This window comes from Lathamus discolor, chromosome 4 (genome assembly GCF_037157495.1).
Source record: "Lathamus discolor isolate bLatDis1 chromosome 4, bLatDis1.hap1, whole genome shotgun sequence".
NCBI classification, from domain to species: Eukaryota; Metazoa; Chordata; class Aves; order Psittaciformes; family Psittacidae; genus Lathamus; species Lathamus discolor.
In genome coordinates this window covers 97269215-97288488 of record NC_088887.1, presented here as the reverse complement: position 1 = coordinate 97288488, position 19274 = coordinate 97269215, and the positions used below count along the sequence as shown (strand labels likewise).

The 19274-nt window shown below is 43.5% G+C and overlaps 1 protein-coding gene across 1 annotated transcript in view; it reads right to left on the bottom strand.

Annotated features, from left to right (window-relative positions):
• Positions 1-16692: 16692 nt before the first annotated feature.
• LACC1 (laccase domain containing 1) overlaps positions 16693-19274 on the bottom strand; it is a 62010-nt gene continuing 59428 nt past the window's right edge. Inside the window, exon 10 of the transcript XR_010612383.1 lies at positions 16693-17379. The gene's annotated coding sequence lies outside the window, so the exon portion shown is untranslated. The remainder of the gene's footprint in view (positions 17380-19274) is intronic.

Sequence of the window (19274 nt, the reverse complement as noted above, 5' to 3'; positions counted from 1 at the left end):
TTTTCTTTGTCTCAGAAAGTGATTTACCCTATCAAGGAAAGGTCAGTTTAGTGTGGTATGATGCATTTGTCTCATTTACATGTTATTCACATCTTCTTATTCACTCTAAGGGCCTGTGGTTGATTGAGATCAGATCAACAAGCCTGTGGTTTCCCATGTCACGTTTCTCAGGTTCTCCGTTTCTGCAATATCACCTCTAACCTGAGAATTTTATTGAAAAACTGCTTCCAAGCCTGCTGAATGACAGTTCTGTCAAAGTCCTTTGATGGAGGTTATCTGTTCATCATTTCATAAGCACATCATCTCTGTGTATGTAGCCTCATTTGCATTAACCACTGCCTTCCTCTCCATGTTCTTGGAAAGAGGCAACACATTCACTTAGATTTTGGAAACAAAGTTGAAGTATCTTTAATGTTCACTCCATAATGCTCAGCTTCCTTGCTTCTTCAGTTTATTAGACAGCCATTGAAGGTTTCATCCTTTTCTCACTTGGAGAGAGTAGCCTGTAGCTCACTTGGAGATTGCAGAATCTTGCTCTGTAACATTTTAGAGTTTACTTGCTTCCATTTCCCTGTTTTTCTTTCTTTGTTCCCTGGCTTGTTTGGGGTTTTTTTTCCCTAGGGTTCTTTATCCCTGGGTTATTCATCCAGTTATGTTTGCAGTCCTTCTCTACTTGTTTTTCTTTCTTCTTTCTTGGAATAGAAGTTTAAGATATTTTCTGTAGTTGTTCTAATTCACACAAGCACATTTGAATCCTGATATCAGCTGTCATTGCTAGCCAGCTCCCTCAATTCATCAAAGCTTTGTCTTTTGGAATAAATAAATCAATTTTGAAATATTACTTACCAGCCTACCTGTGCCTATACTGCCTTTTACTTGAAATATATCTGACTTATAATGCATCACAAATATTTGCCATGACCAGCTGTGCTATAATTACCCAAGATCCTGTACAACAGATCCATTCCTGCTTTCTTCTGTCTTCCTCCTCTTCTCATTCACTCCTCCATAGAAATACCATCTCACTGGAAGTATCTGATTTCAACAACAGACATTCTTTACCCAGTTAATGGATGCTCTGAACCACCCCCTCAACTCTCTCCATCCTAAGATAAGCACATATGCTGACATTCAGCCCCAGGCACAGGTTATTTAGGTGCCTTCAATATGCATGTGTACATGGGAGTTGGGTGTCAGAACTCCTGCTGTTGCCAATACAACAGCTCCTGTTGCTCATTAAGACAGCCGGTGGAGTCTGCAGACCTATTCAGAGGACAGGTGTAGATGTCTGGTGTAGGTGACCTGAATAGCTCTGCACTCTTTCACTCTGATTCTATTACTGAAGTGTAGGCATCCAACGTCATTGAGACACCCTTGAGGATGCCATCTACCTTTTAGATGCTTTTCCAGAAAGGTATGGGTCTCTTGTAGGTCCAGTGTCATATCTGCAAGCACAGTGCAGGTGTCTTAGATGATGTCTGGCAACATAAACAGTACCAGACACCTAAGCAACTGAATCAAGCTCTTACTTTCCACTAAATATATAGGGAGCTTTGTCACCTTGTGCTCACAAGGCCACCTACGTTCATACTTTAATGTCAAGAGTCTAGAGAAGACTTCCATCTCCAATTAAGAAGCCTAGATTCAGACAATAATTCCCCACTGGGTAGAAACAATTCAAGAAGAAACTTTGCTAAACAATGCAGAGCAGGATCATACAAAGTAAAATAATTTCCAGCAAAGGCACACATACTTTACTTACTGAGTACTCTGATTTCTTTGGGTTATGATCAAGAACAGAGAGATTCCCTTGTTCTTTGCCTCTCCTGTCCTGAATCTCGAGTGAGAGTTTTATCAGAGGGAAAGATCTATATGAACCCATTACTGGAGTACATTACCAGCTAGGGTCAAAATATCGACTGAAAATCACAATAGTACAGAAAGATGTGCTGGCCTGACTGGTCATTTGTGTGTTGGCATTTGAAAAGAGATGTGGAAAGATAATCTGAGTGTTGATGATGCACTTCATGCAAGCTCCAGGTGCTCTGGCCTCACGCCATGGTAGGGTGGTGTGTTCTGTGTCCAAGTAATACTACAGCATGTAGCTGATCCTGCCTTAACTTCAGCCAGCCCTGATATGATTCTCCAAGTCTATGCTGACAAGAGTTCCCTCCAGATATCCTGACATAGAAAAAGCATAAGGGTAAGACTGGAAGTGTCTTTCCTACCTGTAATTTTGAGCAGACCAAGAGAAGAAAGCAAGGCAAGGAAAGATACAGCAATGGAAAAAGTAATGTCAGTAGTAGGACAAATACCTAGTCGAGAGATGAAGAGTACAAGTACTTATGAGAACAGTGGGTAAAGCAGTTAGTTAGCGAAATGAGCTTGCTGAGTCCAGCTCAGGAGTTGGGTGTGGTGATGAGACATTCTTTTATAAGAAAGGTCTACTAGAGTTTAGCTAGTTCAGTGTAATGTCTTGAAAAGGGGTATAACTCATGTCCATGCATTTCAAGCCAGGGAGGACGGGGCAAACATGAAAAATAAAGACAGAGAAAGGAACTACTATGAAGAATTCTGGCATAAGAACAAGTAACTCAATAAAATGCGGACTGGGAATTAAAGAGATATTCTTGCTCATTACAGCTGTGAAGGTCTTCAGATGAGAATGGTGGACTCCAGAAAACCCTACTGACTTTGCAAAACAGAGCTTGACCAGCTCAGGAAAGGGAGTGTAGGATGTGTGGCAGAAGGCTTGCTTTTGACAACCGTTTCTTTACTTTAGAGTGCATTTTATAAGCCCCTACCTCTAGACAGCATGGAGGTGAAAGAAAGCTTTTTCTCTTGCCTGCTTTGTACAAAGATGCAGCGCAGCCTGACTAGGCTGGCAACTAGCTGTGCTGCTGGCACCCTCCCTCTCACTGACAGAGTGAAAGAAAAATCACGAACAGCATCACTGACAACACATCGGGCCAAGGACCAATGTTTATTTGCTTTTTCCATTTACAGTACTCAATAAGGAATGTTAATGGAAAGTTGTTTAAGCTCAACAGGCAAAAGCTAAAGTCATGAATAAGAGGTCTTGGAACATTTTTGTTTGAAATTTCCTTTTCGTTCCTCTCACCCCTTCCACCCCTCCCCTTCTTTCCTATTAAACTGAAGTCAATTTCCCTAATAAAGTCCAAGGCTTTTAAACCCAGCCTAACATTCCCGATTGCTATCTATCCCCGAATAAACAAAATACTTCATACCTTCTGCTGGAGGCACAGAATTCTCTTATTTGCAGGCAAAAGTCATAGCAACATTTTAAACACTGTTTTGTGCACAAAGGCCAACGAAAGCTGAAAACTGTGAGAACTGAGCTGCTCAATACCAATCTTTTATCAGGAACTGGAGAGGGTGACAATGAAACCTGACGTATCGCGTTGCTTTCCTTGATCAGGGGCTGCTTTACTTGACTTCAGGGATGCAAAAAGAGGAACCCAGCAAAGGTGAAATGGAACCTGTCCATAGACCCAGGGACTGATCCTGCAAAATCTTGGGTAGCTCCTAGGTGCTTTATACAGAATCAGGCCTTAAGTGCCACTGCCAATGAGAAAGAGATACCCACTCGGGTAGATCGACAGGAGCCCTGAGCAATGCAGCAGACTTGTCCCATGAGTAGCAATGGGAATGTGACTAACAGATACAATATGGACAAAGTGCTGCTGAGAAATACTGCTGTTTCTCATCAGGTATTGCCCTCACACCAAATGCTCCCCTAGAGATGAACCTCCTTTTCATGAGCTGCTGGAAAATGTCCTAGAGGGAGGAGATGATACCCTGGATTGACATTGGGATGAACCAGCCAGACCAAAACCCTCCCTTTGAACCTGTGGCAGCCCTGAGTTTGCTCCCTCCCTAACGCACATGCTGCAGCCCATTGAAGAAAACAGAAAAACTAGAGAGCCACAGCTCCCCATTGAAATGTCTCATTTGGCCTGTTAAATTGAAACAAAACAGAAAAAAGTACACACTGAGATGCAGAAGTTTGATGTGTCCTTCTAGCAACACGTTTCCAATGTACTTTATAACAGCCACAACAAAATGCAATTACTCAGTGTAGTCAGGCATGCTTCTGGATGGCTCAAAGAAAGTCCAGACGGGGCCGTACAGACCAAGGTTGAGGTGACGGCCTCTCTCCACCCTCCCGTTGCACTGTTGCTCCCTGTCACTGTGTGTTGCCACTGAGATGGGCTGGCGCAGGCAGCCAGGGATGCTTGTTGAAATTAGGCATGAAGGACAGGACCTCCGTAGGATATGGCTTATCTTCTTGGCTCTATTTGAAGACTTGTGCATTGCCTTTTACTTCAGTATTTAGGTGCTGCTTTAACTAACATGATTCCTGAGAAAATTTTTAGTCAATAAAATCTCATGCATTTTCCTGTTAACTAGGCAATGGAAATTGAGTTACAGTCAGATGTTCTCCTCCTAACGAGAGCTGTGCCTTCAAGTGTAACTTGGCATTATGCAGCCGCTGTGCACCTCTGCCTTTTTAAAAATTCATTTGGACGTATCATTCAGCATCTGAGTTCCAGTCAGTTCAGGGTAATAATAATCATCCATTTCATTGATTTCTGCTGCATTCCTACTTAGAGTAAATAACAAGGTAGCTTTGTGTCATGGATTCAGACCGAGACTTCAGCTCTAACAGTGATTGAAAGCCCCCACGGGGATGTAGAGAAGTCAGAGACAACAGCACGTCAATTTCGAAGCCCTGCACTTCATCTACTGCTGACAAAAGAAAAGGTTAATTATCTAAAAATAAAGCAACTGTATGCTGGTGCAGCAGGGTGAACTGGGAGGAGGGCTGTGGAACAAACAAGATAAGGCTATGATCTACAGCATTAGAAGACTGAGGCTGAATAAGGAACTGTCCAGTATAACCTGTCACCCACAGGCAAATGAAATTGCATGGTTGAAAAATCTTGACCAAAATAAATGGACTACATCATGTCATTTAACAAGCCTTTTCTGGTTCTGATATTGAAACCAACAGGTGCCCAGAGCCACAACACAGTGAGTAACACCTAGTTATTCTAAGGCTGTGCATGTTTAAATGACTTATCTCACTACAGCAAGCCTGAGACGTGAGGGCTGAGATCAGAGCTGAGCTTCTTCAGTGTTTTTGCTGCCTTTTAAGCAGGGAAGGCCAGTTACTTTTTGCATATTTGGATTTGAAACCTCGTCTCCAAAATGCTGTTGTGTTTAGGGTTTTACCCTCCATGAGCATGAAAGGTCTAGAGAGCTGGGGAATGGGGGTGAGGTTCACCACCACAGACTCACAGGCAGGCAGTGTCTTTCAGCATTTGGGAAGACCACTGTGCTAGAGAAAAACTCTAACCACCGGTGTTTCTGCTATGGGAATCCTAACAGACAAGGGAACTACACTCCTCCACTTTGCCCTCTTCATTTTGAAGGCTTGCCAGGCAGCCAAGGACCTCACAAGTAGGCTCCAGCTACATATTTATGTCAAAGAGGTGAAAGCAGGAAATCCTCCAGGCTGTGATAGCGGCTAAAAGAGTACAAGGCGTATGGAGTCAATCCCACGGAGTGAAAAGAAAAATCACCAATAAGACCAATGGGTCTCTAACATAGACCTTAAGTACAAATGGAAATCTGGAACACGCACTTCCTAATGTTATTTTTTTTAAGTCATTCATTCAGTTGAGCCAACATTGCAAGGCTCCATTAATATTTTGAGTTTTATAGCAGCTGAAATCATCAAAGGTCATTGAAGATATCCTGGGCTGCATCAAAAGGAGCGTGACCAACAGGTCGAATGAGGTGATCCTGCCCCTCTACTCTGCTCTTGTGAGACCTCAGCTGGAGTATTGTGTGCAGTTCTGGTGTCCTCAACATAAAAAGGACATGGAACTGCTGTAACAAGTCCAGAGGAGGCCACGAGGATGATCAGGGGACTGGAGCACCTCCCATATGAAGACAGGCTGAGGAAGTTGGGGCTGTTCAGCCTGGAGAAGAGAAGGCTGCGTGGGGACCTAATAGCAGCCTTCCAGTACCTGAAGGGGGGCTATAGGGATGCTGGGAAGGGACTCTTTGTCAGGGACTGTAGTGACAGGACAAGGGGTAATGGGTTAAAACTTAAACAGGGGAAATTTAGATTGGATATAAGGAGGAAATTCTTTCCTGTTAGGGTGGTGAGACACTGGAATGGGTTGCCCAGGGAGGCTGTGAGTGCTCCATCCCCAGCAGTGTTCAAGGCCAGGTTGGATGAAGCCTTGTGTGGGATGGTTTAGTGTGAGGTGTCCCTGCCCGTGGCAGGGGGGTTGGAACTAGATGATCTTGAGGTCCTTTCCAACCCTAACTATCCTATGATTCTATGATTCTAAGATGTTCCCTGCATTCTACACACCACCCTCTGAGGAAGGAGAAAATACCATCTCAATAAATAAAGGACACGAGGAACTAGGATGTTACAATTACTCAGTTAATAGCACATCACCTACCTACATGCTTGGTGGATTTCTCACCTCCTGTCTCTGAGCAGGTCCCTCAATCATACAACATCTGCATTAAAGAAGCTGCATTTTGAAAAGCAAAAATATTCCAAAACAACCTACAACCAAAGGACATATTTGGATTGGGTTTTCAGGTCATGGTACTAAATACTGCCTCTAACAGTATTAGCTTTACATAGCTTCAGTTGCGCTGAGCTAAAAATGGATCCCGTTATGTTCTTCATATTTTTGGTCAGGGCAAATACACATGGGCATAGGTGGGTGCTCCAGAATTCTGATGGGGTCATCAGGAAAGGTCTGAGGGAGGGGATGGTTCCCTCTCGTGTCACTCCTCTGGCTGCCCTTGTAGAACAGGAGGCTATACCCACTGTTGTTGTGAAGAAATCAGTGGGTAATACAGTCAAGTGTCACTTTGATACATGCCTATATAGGCAGTCTTGCTCCATTGAACACAGGATGGACGTTCTCTCTCTGCCATGCATATGTTTTAAGTTTAAAACACCTGTAAGCTGGCTTTCTGAACAAGGACTGTTCACTCATCTGGGAACATGATGAACACCACACTCATTCATTCAAGATCAAATGTACTGTAACTGGTGTGGTGGCCTGACCTTGGTTGATTGTCAGATGCTCACCCAGCTGCTCTCTCGCTCCCTGTCCTCACCAGGATGGGGAGAAAATAAGATGTAGGAACCTCATGGGTTGAGATAAAGGCAGTTTAATGAAAGAAAGCAAAGTTTGTATGTGTAAGCAAAGAAAAAACAAAGTAGATACATGCTCTTATTTCCCAACAGCAGGTGATGTCCAGACACTTCCTGGGAACCAGGGCTTCAATATACATGGCAGTTGCTTCAGAAGGCAAGTGCCTCAATAACAAATCATCCTCCTTCCCCCATTTTCTCTTACCTTCATTGTGAAGCACAATGTCATATTGGTATGGGATGTCCCCTTGGTAAGCAGGGGTCAGCTGTCTCGGCTGTGTTACCTCCCAACCTCTTGCCCATCCCCAGCCTACTGGCCCTTTGATAGGGTGCTGGAGACACATTGGTGGTGCACATGAGTGTTCGTTACCCCCTAGCAACAGGTTTAAAGCACAGCACTATATTGGGATTCTACAGGGAAAGTTAACCCCATCCCAGCCAGACCCACTACCTGGGTTTCATCTGGTACGGCTTCATCCGACACATGTTGATGTGTCCCAGCCAGAAGAGATGGAAAGGAGCTACGATTGATTTGAAGTTTTGGCTGTCTGGGATCAAGATGTCAGTATAATAACACACAAACTCACAGTACAGGTATGATCAGTTGCATTTTTTTCCAAGGCATTTCCGCGTGAGCTGTACTTACTCCCGATGTCTGCAAATGAGAGTACTTTTATTTAGAGACATTCTTATAGACTTAGGAAGTCATGCCTACCTTAAAGGTGTTGTCATACACTTGATGAGCTAAACCATGCCAACGTGCAGAACTGTTGTCTGTAAAATTGCTATAGAGAAAGGAAATCAGCCAAACTTCCACTTTTACATGATTATTCCTTTCATTGCAGTCTTGTTACTTGAAATGCAAAGTTTTATGCTAACATATGTCTGTTACTAAAATCCTGGGAGTACGGACACTGTCACTGTTTTGCTGCAGAGCTATGTGCTTTCCCAACTAATACAAGTCATTGGAAAGCTTTTCTTCCAAACAAATCCTCCTCCATCTCATTCCTAAATGCACAGCCTCTGCACTTATGGGAGGAAGCCCTCTTTTGCTGTCTAAACCTCACAGAAATTAATTTCAGCCCATGGCTGGGGCACCAGTGTGTAAGGCTAAGGGTTGCAGCAGCCATGCAGAAAGGAATGGCTTGCTGTTAGCCAGGTGCCTCAGACACATTCTCATCATCCTTAACACCAGCCTAACATATACCTGACGCTTGTGCTTATTTACACAACCTAAATGCAAACATGACCCTGAAAGGACATAGAGATAGGGGAAGCAGACAAAAGGACAAGCAGTTATTTGCTTATCTGAAGATCAGCTCCAAGCTTTCTTTCACTCCCAGGTAATGAGCCATACTTAAGGATCTACTTCTTACCTAAGGTTCATGTCTTCAATACTCTTTCCTGACAGAAAACCTCAGTTCATTTGCTTCCCCTTCCCTGGGGTCCCCTGGGCTTCTCTTCAAGTCACTCTTCACTCCTGGGATTATCTATACTAATTTATTTGGGAAGCATTTTCCACACTCCTGCCCCAAGGCTAGTGTCTGCCTTCAACTCTTTAGGGATGCTGATGGCTTTTTTGGTGGGCAGGGGCTGTCCTCTGCTATCCTGGTAGCAATCAGATATTGCTGATAATGAGTTGGCTGAACTACCAGCAAGTCATTAACCTTTGTTAGGACAAAATGCTTTCCCACCTGGTGAAGTCATACTCCAATCTCATATTGCAATCTGTTCAATAAATAAGGCATTACCTGCAACACACACACTGACAATCATACTTTATACAAAAAGAACATTAACAGCTTAAATGGCTAAGTCTCCTTACCAGTCCTATATGTGACAATAATTGTTATTTTGGGGTGTTAATGGTGATCCATGATGAAATTGGTCTCATATAAGTCCGGAAATTTAGGGGCTTTTTGAGTCTGACACCCTTCTCCCTTCTGGAAGTCATTAGCATCTGTCTGTGTACTGGTTGAGCATCAGCTGACACTAAAGTTGCATGTTCCTAAAAGAGTTTCATTTTCTTTGGGGAAACTACTGGTCTAAAAGCCACTGGCACCCATCAAGAGCTTACTGAGTGATGGTTAACCTTCGCTTTAGAGGCATGACTGCTCTTCTAATACTCTCTAGCTAGAAGTGAGAGCAAATCTGCAACATCTTGGGGCCACTTGAGCTGCTTGTATACAGTGATATCTGTGGTGTTTGCAGTGGTGATGAAGAAGGGTGGTGACATGAGGAGAAAGATCCCTTTTTTGCTCTGTATATTTTAACTAGACTTGCTTTATTTGGTGTATGGTGAGAACTGAAGTTATAAACACAACAGTCCATATGCTTCAACCATGTGAGCTAAATGTGTATATGCATGGGAGGGTGGGTTCCACTCACCCAAATGTGGTCATTTAAAGTCAGGTGCTGGCTCCTTCCTTGTCGACATCGAAGACAGAGCCTGGCAGAGAGTGATTCAGTTTGCTGCTCCTAGATACTATGCCATGATGGGGTGAACTGCCCTTTGGGGGATCCCTGTGGGTTGTAGAAAGGGTTTTACTGGCAATGTTAGAGAGACAACTACTCACAGAGACATGTGTCTCTTGCCCATTTTGTGAGATACCTAAAGGAAGGATCGTAATCCAACATGTCATGCCTGCTAGAATGGCCAGGATTTTTTCACAGAGGATTTCAGTAACTGTATCCCTCCATTTTTATTCTATTTCTAATTATTTTTATTTCTTTTTTTATATTTATTTAGTTCATTCTTTTCATGAGTTCTGAGACCAGTGTTGTTCGCCGCAGGTTTGCCAGAAAAAAGAGCAGGTTCCTGGAACAACACTTCTGCTGCGTGACAAAGCATTTGCGAGGAGAAAAGCCCCATGGGTATGCACCCTCCCAGCTGTTCTGGTGCTTGTTGGCCATGCCAGCTGCTCAGGGTTACGTGCTGTAGCTACTGAGAGCAGCAAGGCAGGGATTTTCCAGAGGGCTACCAGGGAATTACATGTCTGGATTCCTTTTGCATTCCACAGGCTCTCGGCTGCTGAATTGTGCCCCCAGGTTCATTTTCCTTTTCAGCTCTGGTACTGGAGGAACACTATGTTGAGAGAATACACCCACTTGCCAGCTAGCTGGAGGGTGCCAAGAGCAGCATTAGCAGGGTTTATCAGACAGACAGCCATGGCACTAGTGCAGAACTATCTCAGGAATCTCAACACTGTTACCACAAACCTATCTGGAGTTTTGATTTTGAAAATATGCTCTACTTACTCAGGAGAAACATCAGATAAATTACGCAGTCCTGCCTCTCCCAGGAGTAAGCCAACAGCTACAGTAGCTAAAGGTACCTCTTAGCTATATTTTTCACATTTCAACATTATAATAGCTGAACACTGAAATTCACAATTGAAGAGAGTAGAGGAAATAAACGAAAAAGCCTCCTGAGGGTCTGTTGATTTACAACGCCTGTTAAGTAAAGAAAGCAAAGGCCTCAAGTGCTGTGCATATCCTTTGGTAGCTACAGGCACTTTTAAGAGACTCCTAAAGCACCGTGTGTTCCCTCACCTCTCATAAGCTCCAGTAGTCTGCTGGGGCAGCATTCAGCAGCAAGCTGAATTGAGGGCACTTGTGGACTGTTGTCCTGCCTGATGCATGTGAGATTGAATCAGATAACCTCTCAGGCAAAAAGAACCCAAATAATACAGTTTGAGGTAGCAGCCAAGGCTCTAGCTGGGGCCATACTACCCATTTTTGAAGTGTTAGGAAGAAACATGCAGCATCTGCACGGCTGTGTTTTACATTTGTTAATCAGGAACAAAACACATTAAAAGCAGGGAAATGTAAATGCAAGCAGGAGAGCCAAAATGTGCTGCAGATGTAGCTGGATTTCTCCATCAACTCCAAGAAAACTCACTGGTCCCTCTGGAGATAAAATCCTGTACTGTAGATATCAGAAATCAGGTGAGGCAAGTCCCATTTCACCTGTTCATGGGCGATGTGACATGTAAGCAAAGGTTCGCTTGAAGTTGGTAACTGAAAACTGACAATTCAAAATCAATGGGAGCTAAGGATAAAAAGGAATCAGGCTCCTGGTACTTTTGGCTTGGTCTTGAAAAAGTATTTCTTAGCTTTTATCATGTAAACGAAGCCTCTGTTAATCAATCACAAGTATATATTAAAAAAATGAAACTCAATTTAATGAGTGGTGAATTGACCATGTTTTCTAATAGAACGAATCATAGAGTGCTTTGGGTTGGAAGGGATCTTTAAAGGTTATCTAGTCCAATCCCACTGAAATAAGCAGGAACATCTTGCACTGGATCAGGTTGCTTGGTCCCTCATCCACCCTGGCCTTGAATGCTCCTAGGAATGGGGAATAAATAGAGTCAGGTAAGTACACTAGCACCTTCCACCAAATATTTGCTCAAATTTTATCATGTCTTTAGTTAGGCCACACTCATACTCTGTTCTGTTTGTCATTCCCATGTTCTTCTGTCCCAGAAACTATAAAGGGATTATCAATTTTATATTTTTTCATAGAATTTACCTGAAAAAGACAGGATAGAAATGGCCTGGGAGCTTATATCATTATCTAAGCTATATGGGTAATAGTAGCAAGCAAATGCTACGAAATTGGAAATAGCTGTTACCAGACATACATAGTTCATATTTATGCACCTAACTCATATTTTAATTGAGTTAAACCCCTTGTAGATGTTGTGCTCAGAGCTCATCTTTCCCTGAGCAATGCAACAAATTATTTCTTTGCAAATCAACAGGAGACACTAACTTCTAGAACGTAAGGTTGCTTTTATTCATTCATAGTTATTTACACTCTGAATATTTGATAGTATTTTGACTACTATAAAATAAGTTGTTTTCTAAATAGCTGTTTCTAAAAAAAGTGTTTGTTTTGCACATAAAATGTCACAAAATTAGAAGTAATATATTAACAACCTTATGAAAGAACCTGAAATTTAAGTTAAAATAAAGTTAAATTCACTTGGAAATCAAGTTAATTGGTTATGGAATTTTTAAATGGTTATTCAAAAGTTTCCTAAACTCTACATTTCTCCAACCAGTGGGGGACATCTTTAATGAATCTTTCTTTTTGTGAGATTTTTACAAAAAAAAAAAAAAGATTTTTTTCTGAATCAGAACAAAAAAAAAAAAAAAAAAGAAATGGTTTGACCATCCCCCAGCCCCGGGTTGGAAATCCTGGCTGTGCAGCAGAAGATGCACTGAAAAATACTTTGTGATATTGTCAGTATTGTATTATTCACTGCCTGTCCCCTGGGAGAGGTAGTGTTATACACTGACATTTGTCCCTGTTTCGCACTCTGTGTGTGGAAAACATCTGTGTACCTCCACTACTAAGTCTACAGAAACAGAGACACAACTGAGGTCCATGCACCAGCTCTGCGGACTCTGGATCCTACCAGAAAAGAGCATGTAACCCAATCCCCTTTCATTTCTGAGGAAAATAAAGGAAAAAAAAAAAGAAATCCAACAGTCTGGAAGTTTGATTTGCCTCAAATCACCCATAAAACATTAAAAAGCTCAAGCTTCTTAATTTACACAGTCTCAAAACTGTAGGCATTTCTAATATCATTTCTACCCTCTATTCAGTGGTGACAAGTCCTGAGGGGGTAAAGGAGTAGCATGAGGCAGTGACTGTTGGCACACTCTCTAGCCTAATTATCACTTAATCAACTCTAGGAGTGTCAAAAAAGAAACACAGAAATGTCAATCCATTTTCACCTCTTGGCTCCCCTGTGCTCTAGAAGGCCCCCTTGTTTTAAGCATTTTACAGAATCCATATTTGTGGGACTCTAAGCTTTTTCTTCCTACTATTTTTCATCTTTTCCTACTACTGGTAGTTTTCATCCTTCAAAACTTTTTGTACGCATTCCAAGGGAGCAACCTGTTAAAGCCCAGTGCTGCTTCTAAGACATTTCCCAGGCTGTTTACCTCTTGACTGGCACAAATTGGGAACCTCGAGCATGATGAGCATTGAAGATAACAGAGTAAACATTATTTCTTTTGAGAGAAAGTGGAGAGAAAACAAATTTGGATCTGCAGGATCATAAGAGTGATGAAGAAAACAGAAAGCCATGCTTATCCTGGAGATGCAGCTTCATCAGAGCCCAAATCCTCTGGCTTTGAGGAAGGTAACACTTATTGATATACCTTGAGTTTATGGAGTACTCGTGGAACTGTGCTGTGTAGATGCCACCTGGTCACTCTAAAAGGAGATAGACTAGGTATACGGGCCCACAAGTGATGCTCACATGACTGACTTAGTGATTATGCAGCTGTAGCAACTTGTTTTGTATCTAACACTCACCTGCAACACTTCACCCCAGTATCAATGGCAATGGGCCCTGCAATCAGAGGGATTCTGAAGAGCTTTCCAGCCATGTACATGCAGTTGCAGGGTATGATCTGCTAACAGGGAAACTCGAGATTTACATGTGGTGCAAGTGCAAATCTAGTGTTACAAAATACTTTTTGGAAGCTAAATTCAACTAGCACCTTCCAGAGCCTCCAAGTGCTGAAAAGCAGCAGGCTCTTCCTCCCGAAATGTGTGTGCTGCCCAGTTCTGCTGCCAACTCCATTCCTGGAAGACAGAATTCAACTTCTTTCCGCTAATATTACCCACATCTGGGCAGCATTTGAGTCCCAGGTCTTAGTATGCTTCAACTGCTGGGATTTCTCCAGGCTTGAGAAGTGCACTTGAGGTGGGATTTCTGTGTTTGATGAGAGAATTGGTAACACCTTACAGTGTTACCCATGCTGGGTTACTCATATGGTTACCCATACCGCCTCCCATTTCCAGGACATGGGAATTTTTCCTTCCGTGACTATTGCTGGAGCTTAAACATACAGTCATCACTTTAAGTCCTCAAAAGGAAGCCGTTGTTTATTGCAGACTATCTCTGAGCCCGGGACAACAGCAAAAGCAGAAGATGATTCATCGACACCTTCTATAGTGTCTCTCTATAACAATTTGTCATGGACAGAAATAAAGGAAAGACTGCAAGATTTCCAGATATCTCTTGAACATGCTAGATTTTTCCTGGTTTCCAGAGGCATTTTCCAAAGAGTACTCGATAGACACTGCCTGGGTGTGTTAGTGAAATGGCAGACATTGCTCAGCCTGAATAAATCTTCATCATCAAGCTCCTCAGAACCTTAGCATCAAGCCACTGTGATTATGTCTGCAGAGGAGAGGGGTGGGGAGAGGGGAAAGACATGTGGTAACTTGTTTCAGTGGCTGGCAATCAGCTTTCCAGAAGCTAATACCTGCAGTCTCTGCCAGGCAAGTTAGACCCGAGGGAAAGAGTTTATTTTCCACAATTTAATTCTGTTTCTTTACAGCAATTAACTGCAACACTCTGTGTGGTGTGGAAACCAGTGTTGCAAGGCAGGAAGCTAACATCGGTGTTTTAATTGCTGTACTTTTAAGACTAAGACTCTAGCAGAAGGGCATAACCTGGCATCCTGAAGAGCCAAGATGAAGCACAATTGCTGGTCAGACGCTGGCTTCTCACCCTGAGCCATACAGATTGCTGGTCAGGTCTCCTGCCAGCACACAGGTGGAAGAAGGGACTGTCCTGCTCTGCTTTACTCACACTGTTTCCCAAAGCGGTGATGACATGGTGGTTGCTGATCCTCTCCATCCTCATTAGACCCTGAGCAAAGCAGACCTGAAACCCTAGTTTCTGTGCAAAAATGATTACTATGGAATTGCAAATTCTAATTACCAAAAAGGAGAAATCAGAACTTCTGTGGGTTTATTGAAGAGCTAGAGACATGGCCATATAAGCCAGAAAAGCTCTAAAATGAGATGGAAAATAAAGCCATAAAACTCACTCAGAAGAAAACCCTTTACTAAGCCTTTTCAGTTACTTTGTAGGTCTGCCTTGCGAGTGTTTGGGTGACTGGAATAGCACCCACCAGATCCATTAATTGCATCAAACCCAGGTGCTTGCTCGAAGCCAACATTTAACCATGCAAAGGAACATTTTTGTGTTCAAGGTTCAATTCCAGCAGCTCCTCACGTGTACCAGCAGCTGCTCTGTGTCTGCAGGTACTCACCGTTTGCACCCGAACAAGTTTTTGCATGTGCATTCCGCGTGCCTGTTTATGAAAATGACATTTGTAAATATTTACTTTATATTTTAATAACTTCTATTAGCACCCCTCAAGAAGGTGTTACTACTGCAGCAACTGGCTCAACACTGGCAAATGCTTCGGTTGAGATTTAACAGATATTTCTCTGCAGTGAATGCCAGCTTGAACTGTTCCTGCCCCTCCTTCTTGAAGTATCTGTGTCAATACTATTATCACCTATCATTTTCTTTTCATCTGTAGCCAAGTGCATATCTTTAATTAGACACAAGTAATGTGGGTTTTGCCCCACATGGTGGCCTGAAATTGGATCACACCTTAACAACTTTGACATTCTTATCATTGTATCGTAATTATCATTCATGCCCCGATCTGGAAATTGGTGCTGCTAGAGCTTAGATGACTTCTCAGGTAGGTCAGGTAGTAATAACGATAATAAAACCTTTTGTCAGCTCAGCCATTGTAAAAAAACCCACAACCTTTCTGAAGTTATGTAGAAGTGTAATGGCCTTAGCAGTCAAGCCATTGACCCAAAGTCTATATTGTTGTATCTTTAGATGAGATGCTCCCAGCTTGTCAATTCATCTTTCCTGGTGGATCAGTGGAACACAGGGGGCTCCATATTTTCCCAGGGTTTCTTTCAGAGTAACAAATGGCTAGGCCAGCTCCAGCTATGCAGATGGTGCTGCACACGGACATTCATCCATCGCTAGTTACCAGCTGCCCTGCACAGCCCTGCCACCATGCTGGTCATGTCTGAAACAATTACACATTGATAGCTGGTTTGTGAAGAACTGCAACCGGGCACAGGCCATTGCATGTGTTTCACTAAGCATCCAGGTGGGAAGCATCCAGAGCACTCAGTGCTTAGTCCATAGCAATGACTGACTACATCTGATGGTCCCTGTGTCGTATGCAGGGTTTGCATTCACTAGTTAGGGAAAACACAGACAGATGTCATTGCTCTTCTTCCTTAAGAGACGTCAGGTCAAGTCTTGTGTGTTTCCTATGAAATGTCAGTGGTGTTCTGCTAAAGCCATCTACACCAACCTGTCCTTGATTGGACCTTCTCTTCTTGATGACATGAAACCCCTGGTGAGCTGAGCAGCAGAGGGGGAAATTCACACATAATGTGTAGATTTTATTATACTGATACCAACTCCCATTTGCAGTCCATACGGACTTGTGGGATGCTTCATGTCAGACCGCTGCACAAAGGTACTTGTGGGAGCTTCCGGGAAACAATCTGTTACCTCCTTGGAAGATGATTTGTCCACCACCTCGTGCTGGGTCAAAGGCTTCACAATCAGATTAATTTCTAGCCTCAAGATATTGTGTCTGCAAGCTTCCCTTAGTGTAGAAGGACTTTCATTAAACATTTTTACTAGTGGAAGTAACCAGAGATTAGTGCTCTTTGGGGCATTCTGTCATGGTGACTGTTCACTGAAACAGGTTGATGTACAATGCTGAAGGCTATTTGCAAGGCTTGAGGATTACTGTGGTGCTGTTACTGAGAGGAATGATACCCTTAAGAGTCTGTTCCTGGTTTTGGTTTAGTTGTTCTGCTACTTTAAATAATGCCAATGGCTCCCAGGGGACAGGATGGACTTAGTTCTCCTGTTATTTATTGCCACAAATAAATACCAAATGGTAAACAGCAGCTAGACTGGAAGATACCCTGCCTTCCCCCAGTCTTTGAGATCCCCCAGAGAATGCCACCACTGCCCACTAAAGCAGAAATACCAGTCATTGCCAAATAGAGTTTATTCCAGGCATCTTGGGCTTCCTGGTGTAAATGCAGAGCAGCTGTACCAAGAGCAGTGGGCTCCTTACAGTGAGCCTGCTGGGGAGGGAACGTTTCCCTGTGAGGAAGCTCCGTGATGGCTGACAGAGATCCTGGAAAGTCATGAAGAACCAGCTACTGCTGTAGTTACACAGCTAGAGAACAGTGCAGGGCTGCGCGCTGTGATGGGTAAAGAGAAACAAGCTGGTCTGCAAGGAACACATGACTGTACACCATGTTTGGTGAGTCAGATTAATCCCTAGAAAGAAAAAAAAAAAAGGAAAAAATATGTATTGACATGACTCCTTAATTAGGCTGCTTTTGCTTTCTTCAAAGACAACTAATCCAGTGCTATGGAAGGCTGTTTTGATGTCTCTATAAGAAATCAGAGTGAACAAAGGCAAGCTGCCCTCTCCCCTGTCTGTCTGCAGAGCCTCAGCACTGCTCCCCTGATGCTGGAAATAAACCCAGCACTTGCAGGAGCAGAGCTGCCTGCAGACACTGTTGACTGCGCTTGATTTGTTTGCTGGCTTGCAGGCAATCTGGCTGAGCCCATCCACCTGCCAGGCTGCGGGGGCTCAGTGTGCCGTGTCAGCTGCGATGTGCTACCTGCCAGCACCCTCCTCCCGCTGTCCCGGGGGAGCAGGCGCTGTCAAAGAGGATGCTGAGGCTCCTGCAGTGCTGCTGCCGCGCTGCTGCCGAGGCTCTCCAGCATGGCCAGAAGCATGACTTACCTCTAACTCCCCATGGTAATCATGGGGCTGGACCCTGCTTGTCTTGAGAATGGGGAAATAAAAACACCGGAGGCAGGATCCCTGCTTCACACTTCCTACCAGCCCACACAGCACCCTCCCCAGCTCCAGGAGATAACATCACCCTGGGGTAACAGCCACTCCTGCTGACAGGGAGTGACCAGGGACAGGCGTGCTTGCCTCTGCGCACGTGGCTATGCATGTGTGCTGGGTTTTTGTGGTCCAAACTCAAGTGTCAAACATGATAGCTCCTTCTGAGCCTGTGGAAGTCCCTCAGGTAGTACCCGTGACTTAGAGCACAAAAAGATCAAGATCAAAGGATTCATATAATATGTTATTATATATTATAAATATTATTTTTGGTAATTAATTAAATGCTCCCAGCTCCACAAATGACGCTGAAGGAGCAGCCTCGGTTATTTTGCAGCTGCTGCTGCAGTCTGGCACTTCATCAGCTCCTTCACAGTGAAACCAGTGTCCAATGCGGTTTGGGATTTCAGCTCACAGATGATCAGCCAGTTGTTCTCCCATGGTGAAAAGGAAGAGGGACGAAGACAGAACTGTGTGGTTTCATAAGACCAGACTGATGTCTGCCTTGCTCTTGGGCTCCTCTGCAGAGCAGCATCACCTGGAAATCTGACATTGGGCTTATCTGAGCAAAACCTTCTGTGCTATGAGTTGATAAGGGATTTGAAGTATTATCTTGGCCTCTGAAAAGCAGAACAAGGAAGTTCTGTAACCATCTGATAGGGGCTGCAAAATACTCAATGTATTTACTTATTATTAATGAGTCAGAGAAAACAAGGCTAGAAGAGAACTTGAGAGGTTACCTGGTCCATCTATATGCCTGTTCCACAGTTGACCAACAGAGTCAGATATTGATCTAATCCATTCTGGACCTCTGCCACCTCCTGCTCTGGCACCATGATGGAGGCTACACAATTTTCCCTAAAAATGTATTCCAAGGCCCCACTATCATCTTTACCACGAGAAAGCTTTCCCTTGTACCTGGGTAAAACCTCTCTTTCGATAATATAAGACCCTTCAATTTTGTCTTGTCCTCCAAGGACATGGAGAATAAGTAATGCTTATTCTGTCTGAAAAGTGGTAGTATACCATACCACCCCATCCCCCCCTCATCCCCCCACCCCCCCCACCTTGGTCATTTCTTCGATAGACTGAACTACTCCAGAGACTTCCTTCACAGGTATCAGTGCCAAAAGCAGCAAAGTCTTGACAATAGTTTTAGTCCCATTAAAGGGAACCTTTGAATCTATGCAAGTAGCCAGTGAATTATCCAACAGAGGAATTCCCAACCTGGCAAGCAAAAGTGACTAAACACATCACTTCCACACACTTGGTGATATCCACCACTGTCTGCCTCCACATAAACACGAAACCT